An 8,442-nucleotide genomic window follows, 5' to 3' on the forward strand; every position below is an offset into this window, starting at 1 on the left:
TGCGAGTTGACGCGACACATCAAAGTAGTATTACTACTAGTAGTACTCCCTCCGATCCTAATTTCTCTGCGCATAAGGCTGGTCATAGTGGGAGTAACATAGGTAGTACTAACATAATTGCCACATAAGCAAAAATGATGAGGTGGCAAGTAATTAATGAGGAGAGAGGCAAATAGAGTAACATAGGGGATGTTTGGTTTGAGACTAAGTTTGCCAAAGCTTGCCACACCTAAGGTTAGGCAAATTTGACCAACTTAGGTGTGTGTTTTGTTTAAGCCACATCTTAGTCAAGCCACACTATGGTCCCACGTTGTTGGGGAACGTAGTAATTTCAAAAAATTCCTATGCACACGCAAGATCATGGTGATGCATAGCAATGAGAGGGGAGAGTGTCGTCCACGTACCCTCGTAGACCCTTAAGCGGAAGCGTTATGACAACGCGGTTGATGTAGTCGTACATCTTCACGATCGACCAATCCTCAGTACCAAACGTACGACACCTCCGCGTTCAGCACACGTTCAGCTCGTTGACGTCCCGCGAACTCATGATCCAGTGGAGCTCGAGGGAGAGTTTCGTCAGCACGACGGCGTGGTGACAATGTTGATGAAGCTACCGTCGCAGGGCTTCGCCTAAGCACCGCTACGATATGACCGAGGTGGATTATGGTTGAGGGGGCACCGCACACGGCTGGGAGAGATCAATGATCAACTTGTGTGTCCTAGGGTGCCCCCTGCCCCGTATATAAAGGAGCAAGGGGGAGGCCGGCCGGCCCCTGTAGGGTGCTCCAGGAGGAGTCCTCCTCCTCCTAGTAGGGGTAGGACTCCCCTCTTTCCTACTCCTACTAGGAGGGGGAAAGGAAGGGGGAGAAGGAGAAGGAAAGGGGGGCGCCGCCCCCCTTCCTAGTCCAATTCGGACCAGGGAGGGAGGGGGCGCGCGGCCTGCCCTGGCCGGCCCCTCTCTCTCTCCACTAGGGCCCAACTAGGCCCATTAATCCCCGGGGGGTTCCGGTAACCCCTCCGGCACTCCGGTAAAATCCCGATTTCACCCAGAACTCTTCCGACGTCCAAATATAGGGTTCCAATATATCAATCTTTATGTCTCGACCATTTCGAGACTCCTCGTCATGTCCTTGATCATATCCCGGACTCCGAACTATCTTTGGTACATCAAAACATATAAACTCATAATACCGATCGTCACAGAACTTTAAGCGTGCGGACCCTACGGGTTCGAGAACTATGTAGACATGAACGAGACACGTCTCCGGTCAATAACCAATAGCGGAACCTGGATGCTCATATTGGTTCCTACATATTCTACGAAGATCTTTATCGGTTAAACCGCATAACAACATACATTGTTCCCTTTGTCATCGATATGTTACTTGCCCGAGATTCGATCGTCGGTATCTCAATACCTAGCTCAATCTCGTTACCGGCAAGTCTCTTTACTCGTTCCGTAATGCATCATCCCGCAACTATCTTATTAATCACATTGCTTGCAAGTCTTATAGTGATGTGCATTACTGAGAGGGCCCAGTGATACCTCTCCGACAATCGGAGTGACAAATTCTAATCTCGATCTATGCCAACTCAACAAGTACCATCGGAGACACCTGTAGAGCACCTTTATAATCACCCAGTTACGTTGTGACGTTTGGTAGCACACAAAGTGTTCCTCCAGTAATCGGGAGTTGCATAATCTCATAGTCATAGGAACATGTATAAGTCATGAAGAAAGCAATAGCAGTAAACTAAACGATCAAGTGCTAAGCTAACGGAATGGGTCAAGTCAATCACATCATTCTCCTAATGATGTGATCCCGTTAATCAAATGACAACTCATGTCTATGGCTAGGAAACTCAACCATCTTTGATCAACGAGCTAGTCAAGTAGAGGCATACTAGTGACACTATGTTTGTCTATGTATTCACACATGTATTATGTTTCCGGTTAATACAATTCTAGCATGAATAATAAACATTTATCATGATATGAGGAAATAAATAATAACTTTATTATTGCCTCTAGGGCATATTTCCTTCAGTCTCCCACTTGCACTAGAGTCAATAATCTAGATTATACAGTAATGATTCTAACACCCATGGAGTCTTGGTGCTGATCATGTTTTGCTCGTGGAAGAGGCTTAGTCAACGGGTCTGCAACATTCAGATCCGTATGTATTTTGCAAATCTCTATGTCTCCCACCTGGACTTGATCCCGGATGGAATTGAAGCGTCTCTTGATGTGCTTGGTTCTCTTGTGAAATCTGGATTCCTTTGCCAAAGCAATTGCACCAGTATTGTCACAAAAGATTTTCATTGGACCCGATGCACTAGGTATGACACCTAGATCGGATATGAACTCCTTCATCCAGACTCCTTCATTTGCTGCTTCCGAAGCAGCTATGTACTCCGCTTCACACGTAGATCCCGCCACGACGCTTTGTTTAGAACTGCACCAACTGACAGCTCCACCGTTCAATGTAAACACGTATCCGGTTTGCGATTTAGAATCGTCCGGATCAGTGTCAAAGCTTGCATCGACGTAACCATTTACGACGAGCTCTTTGTCACCTCCATAAACGAGAAACATATCCTTAGTCCTTTTCAGGTATTTCAGGATGTTCTTGACCGCTGTCCAGTGATCCATTCCTGGATTACTTTGGTACCTCCCTGCTAAGCTAATAGCAAGGCACACATCAGGTCTGGTACACAGCATTGCATACATGATAGAGCCTATGGCTGAAGCATAGGGAACACTTTTCATTTTCTCTCTATCTTCTGCAGTGGTCGGGCATTGAGTCTGACTCAACTTCACACCTTGTAACACAGGCAAGAACCCTTTCTTTGCTTGATCCATTTTGAACTTTTTCAAAACTTTGTCAAGGTATGTGCTTTGTGAAAGTCCAATTAAGCGTCTTGATCTATCTCTATAGATCTTGATGCCCAATATGTAAGCAGCTTCACCGAGGTCTTTCATTGAAAAACTCTTATTCAAGTATCCTTTTATGCTATCCAGAAATTCTATATCATTTCCAATTAGCAATATGTCATCCACATATAATATTAGAAATGCTACAGAGCTCCCACTCACTTTCTTGTAAATACAGGCTTCTCCAAAAGTCTGTATAAAACCATATGCTTTGATCACACTATCAAAACGTTTATTCCAACTCCGAGAGGCTTGCACCAGTCCATAAATGGATCGCTGGAGCTTGCACACTTTGTTAGCTCCCTTTGGATCGACAAAACCTTCCGGTTGCATCATATACAACTCTTCTTCCAGAAATCCATTCAGGAATGCAGTTTTGACATCCATTTGCCAAATTTCATAATCATAAAATGCGGCAATTGCTAACATGATTCGGACAGACTTAAGCATCGCTACGGGTGAGAAAGTCTCATCGTAGTCAACTCCTTGAACTTGTCGAAAACCTTTAGCAACAAGTCGAGCTTTGTAGACAGTAACATTACCGTCAGCGTCGGTCTTCTTCTTGAAGATCCATTTATTTTCTATGGCTTGCCGATCATCGGGCAAGTCAACCAAAGTCCACACTTTGTTCTCATACATGGATCCCATCTCAGATTTCATGGCCTCAAGCCATTTTGCGGAATCTAGGCTCACCATCGCTTCTTCATAGTTCGTAGGTTCGCCTTGGTCAAGTAACATGACCTCCAGAATAGGATTACCGTACCACTCTACTGCGGATCTTACTCTGGTTGACCTACGAGGTTCGGTAGTAACTTGATCTGAAGTTTCATGATCAATATCATTAGCTTCCTCACTAATTGGTGTAGGTGTCACAGAAACCGGTTTCTGTGATGAACTACTTTCTAATAATGGAGCAGGTATAGTTACCTCATCAAGTTTTACTTTCCTCCCACTCTCTTCTTTCGAGAGAAACTCCTTCTCTAGAAAGGATTCATTCTTAGCAACAAATGTCTTGCCTTCGGATCTGTGATAGAAGGTGTACCCAACAGTTTCCTTTGGGTATCCTATGAAGACACATTTCTCCGATTTGAGTTCGAGCTTATCAGGTTGAAGCTTTTTCACATAAGCATCGCAGCCCCAAACTTTAAGAAATGACAACTTTGGTTTCTTGCCAAACCACAGTTCATAAGGCGTCGTCTCAACGGATTTCGATGGTGCCCTATTTAACGTGAATGCAGCCGTCTCTAAAGCATAACCCCAAAACGATAGCGGTAAATCAGTAAGAGACATCATAGATCGCACCATATCTAGTAAAGTACGATTACGACGTTCGGACACACCATTTCGCTGTGGTGTTCCGGGTGGCGTGAGTTGCGAAACTATTCCGCATTGTTTCAAATGTAGACCAAACTCGTAACTCAAATATTCTCCTCCACGATCAGATCGTAGAAACTTTATTTTCTTGTTACGATGATTTTCCACTTCACTCTGAAATTCTTTGAACTTTTCAAATGTTTCAGACTTATGTTTCATTAAGTAGATATACCCATATCTGCTCAAATCATCTGTGAAGGTGAGAAAATAACGATACCCGCCGCGAGCCTCAATATTCATTGGACCACATACATCAGTATGTATGATCTCCAACAAATCTGTTGCTCGCTCCATTGTTCCGGAGAACGGCGTTTTAGTCATCTTGCCCATGAGGCATGGTTCGCAAGTACCAAGTGATTCATAATCAAGTGATTCCAAAAGTCCATCAGTATGGAGTTTCTTCATGCGCTTTACACCAATATGACCTAAACGGCAGTGCCACAAATAAGTTGCACTATCATTATCAACTCTGCATCTTTTGGCTTCAATATTATGAATATGTGTATCACTACTATCGAGATTTAATAAAAATAGACCACTCTTCAAGGGTGCATGACCATAAAAGATATTACTCATATAAATAGAACAACCATTATTCTCTGATTTAAATGAATAACCGTCTCGCATCAAACAAGATCCAGATATAATGTTCATGCTTAACGCTGGCACCAAATAACAATTATTCAGGTCTAAAACTAATCCCGAAGGTAGATGTAGAGGTAGCGTGCCGACCGCGATCACATCGACTTTGGAACCATTTCCCACGCGCATCGTCACCTCGTCCTTAGCCAATCTTCGCTTAATCCGTAGTCCCTGTTTCGAGTTGCAAATATTAGCAACAGAACCAGTATCAAATACCCAGGTGCTACTGCGAGCATTAGTAAGGTACACATCAATAACATGTATATCACATATACCTTTGTTCACCTTGCCATCCTTCTTATCCGCCAAATACTTGGGGCAGTTCCGCTTCCAGTGACCAGTCTGTTTGCAGTAGAAGCACTCAGTCTCAGGCTTAGGTCCAGACTTGGGTTTCTTCTCCTGAGCAGCAACTTGTTTGCTGTTCTTCTTGAAGTTCCCTTCTTCTTCCCTTTACCCTTTTTCTTGAAACTGGTGGTCTTGTTGACCATCAACACTTGATGCTCCTTCTTGATTTCTACCTCCGCAGCCTTTAGCATTGCGAAGAGCTCGGGAATTGTCTTATCCATCCCTTGCATATTATAGTTCATCACAAAGCTCTTGTAGCTTGGTGGCAGTGATTGAAGAATTCTGTCAATGACACTATCATCCGGAAGATTAACTCCCAGTTGAATCAAGTGATTATTATACCCAGACATTTTGAGTATATGTTCACTGACAGAACTATTCTCCTCCATCTTGCAGCTGTAGAACTTATTGGAGACTTCATATCTCTCAATCCGGGCATTTGCTTGAAATATTAACTTCAACTCCTGGAACATCTCATATGCTCCATGACGTTCAAAACGTCGTTGAAGTCCCGGTTCTAAGCCGTAAAGCATGGCACACTGAACTATCGAGTAGTCATCAGCTTTGCTCTGCCAGACGTTCTTAACGTCGTCAGTTGCATCTGCAGCAGGCCTGGCACCCAGCGGTGCTTCCAGGACGTAATTCTTCTGTGCAGCAATGAGGATAATCCTCAAGTTACGGACCCAGTCCGTGTAATTGCTACCATCATCTTTCAACTTTGCTTTCTCAAGGAACGCATTAAAATTCAACGGAACAACAGCACGGGCCATCTATCTACAACAACATAGACAAGCAAAATACTATCAGGTACTAAGTTCATGATAAATTAAAGTTCAATTAATCATATTACTTAAGAACTCCCACTTAGATAGACATCCCTCGAATCATCTAAGTGATCACGTGATCCATATCAACTAAACCATGTCCGATCATCACGTGAGATGGAGTAGTTTTCAATGGTGAACATCACTATGTTGATCATATCTACTATATGATTCACGCTCGACCTTTCGGTCTCAGTGTTCCGAGGCCATATCTGCATATGCTAGGCTCGTCAAGTTTAACCCGAGTATTCTGCGTGTGCAAAACTGGCTTACACCCGTTGTATTTGAACGTAGAGCTTATCACACCCGATCATCACGTGGTGTCTCGGCACGACGAACTTTCGCAATGGTGCATACTCAGGGAGAACACTTATACCTTGAAATTTAGTGAGAGATCATCTTATAATGCTACCGTCAATCAAAGCAGAATAAGATGCATAAAGGATAAACATCACATGCAATCAATATAAGTGATATGATATGGCCATCATCATCTTGTGCCTTTGATCTCCATCTCCAAAGCACCGTCATGATCACCATCATCACCGGCGCGACACCTTGATCTCCATCGTAGCATCGTTCTCGTCTCGCCAACTATTGCTTCTACGACTATCGCTACCGCTTAGTGATAAAGTAAAGCAATTACAGGGCGATTGCATTGCATACAATAAAGCGACAACCATATGGCTCCTACCAGTTGCCGATAACTCCGTTACAAAACATGATCATCTCATACAATAAAATATAGCATCATGTCTTGACCATATCACATCACAACATGCCCTGCAAAAACAAGTTAGACGTCCTCTAGTTTGTTGTTGCATGTTTTACATGGCTGCTATGGGCTGAGCAAGAACCGTTCTTACCTACGCATCAAAACCACAACGATAGTTCGTCAAGTTAGTGATGTTTTAACCTTCTCAAGGACCGGTCGTAGCCACACTCGGTTCAACTAAAGTTGGAGAAACTGACACCCGCCAGCCACCTGTGTGCAAAGCACGTCGGTAGAACCAGTCTCGCGTAAGCGTACGCGTAATGTCGGTCCGTGCCGCTTCATCCAACAATACCGCCAAACCAATGTATGACATGCTGGTAAGAAGTATGACTTGTATCGCCCACAACTCACTTGTGTTCTGCTCGTGCATATAACATCTACGCATAAACCTGGCTCTGATACCACTGTTGGGGAACGTGGTAATTTCAAAAAAATTCCCACGCACACGCAAGATCATGGTGATACATAGCAACAAGAGGGGAGAGTGTCATCCACGTACCCTCGTAGACCATTAAGTGGAAGCGTTATGACAACACGGTTGATGTAGTCGTACGTCTTCACGATCAACCGATCCTCGGTACCAAACGTACGACACCTCCACGTTCAGCACACGTTTAGCTCGGTGACGTCCCGCGAACTCATGATCCAGTAGAGCTTGAGGGAGAGTTTCGTCAGCACGACGGAGTGGTGATGATGTTGATGAAGCTACCGTCGCAGGGCTTCGCCTAAGCACCGCTACGATATGACCGAGGTGGATTATGGTGGAGGGGGCACCGCACACGGCTGGGAGAGATCAATGATCAACTTGTGTGTCCTAGGGTGCCCGCTGCCCCCGTATATAAAGGAGCGAGGGGGAGGCCGGCCGGGCCCTGTAGGGCACGCCAGGAGGAGTCCTCCTCCTAGTAGGAGTAGGACTCCCCTCTTTCCTACTCCTACTAGGAGGGGGAAAGGAAGGGGGAGAAGGAGAAGGAAAGGGGGCGCCGCCCCCTTCCTAGTCCAATTCGGACCAGAGGGGAGGGGGGCGCGGCCTGCCCTGGCCGGCCCCTCTCTCTCTCCACTAGGGCCCAACTAGGCCCATTAACCCCCGGGGGTTCCGGTAACCCCTCCGGCACTCCGGTAAAATCCCGATTTCACCCGGAACTCTTCCGACGTCCAAATATAGGCTTCAATATATCAATCTTTATGTCTCGACCATTTCGAGACTCCTCGTCATGTCTGTGATCATATCCGGGACTCCGAACTATCTTCGGTACATCAAAACATATAAACTCATAATACCGATCATCACAGAACTTTAAGCGTGCGGACCCTACGGGTTCGAGAACTATGTAGACATGACCGAGACACGTCTCCGGTCAATAACCAATAGCGGAACCTGGATGCTCATATTGGTTCCTACATATTCTACGAAGATCTTTATCGGTCAAACCGCATAACAACATACGTTGTTCCCTTTGTCATCGATATGTTACTTGCCCGAGATTCGATCGTCGGTATCTCAATACCTAGCTCAATCTCGTTACCGGCAAGTCTCTTTACTCGTTCCG

Source organism: Triticum aestivum, chromosome 5D (genome assembly GCF_018294505.1).
Source record: "Triticum aestivum cultivar Chinese Spring chromosome 5D, IWGSC CS RefSeq v2.1, whole genome shotgun sequence".
Taxonomy (NCBI): Eukaryota; Viridiplantae; Streptophyta; class Magnoliopsida; order Poales; family Poaceae; genus Triticum; species Triticum aestivum.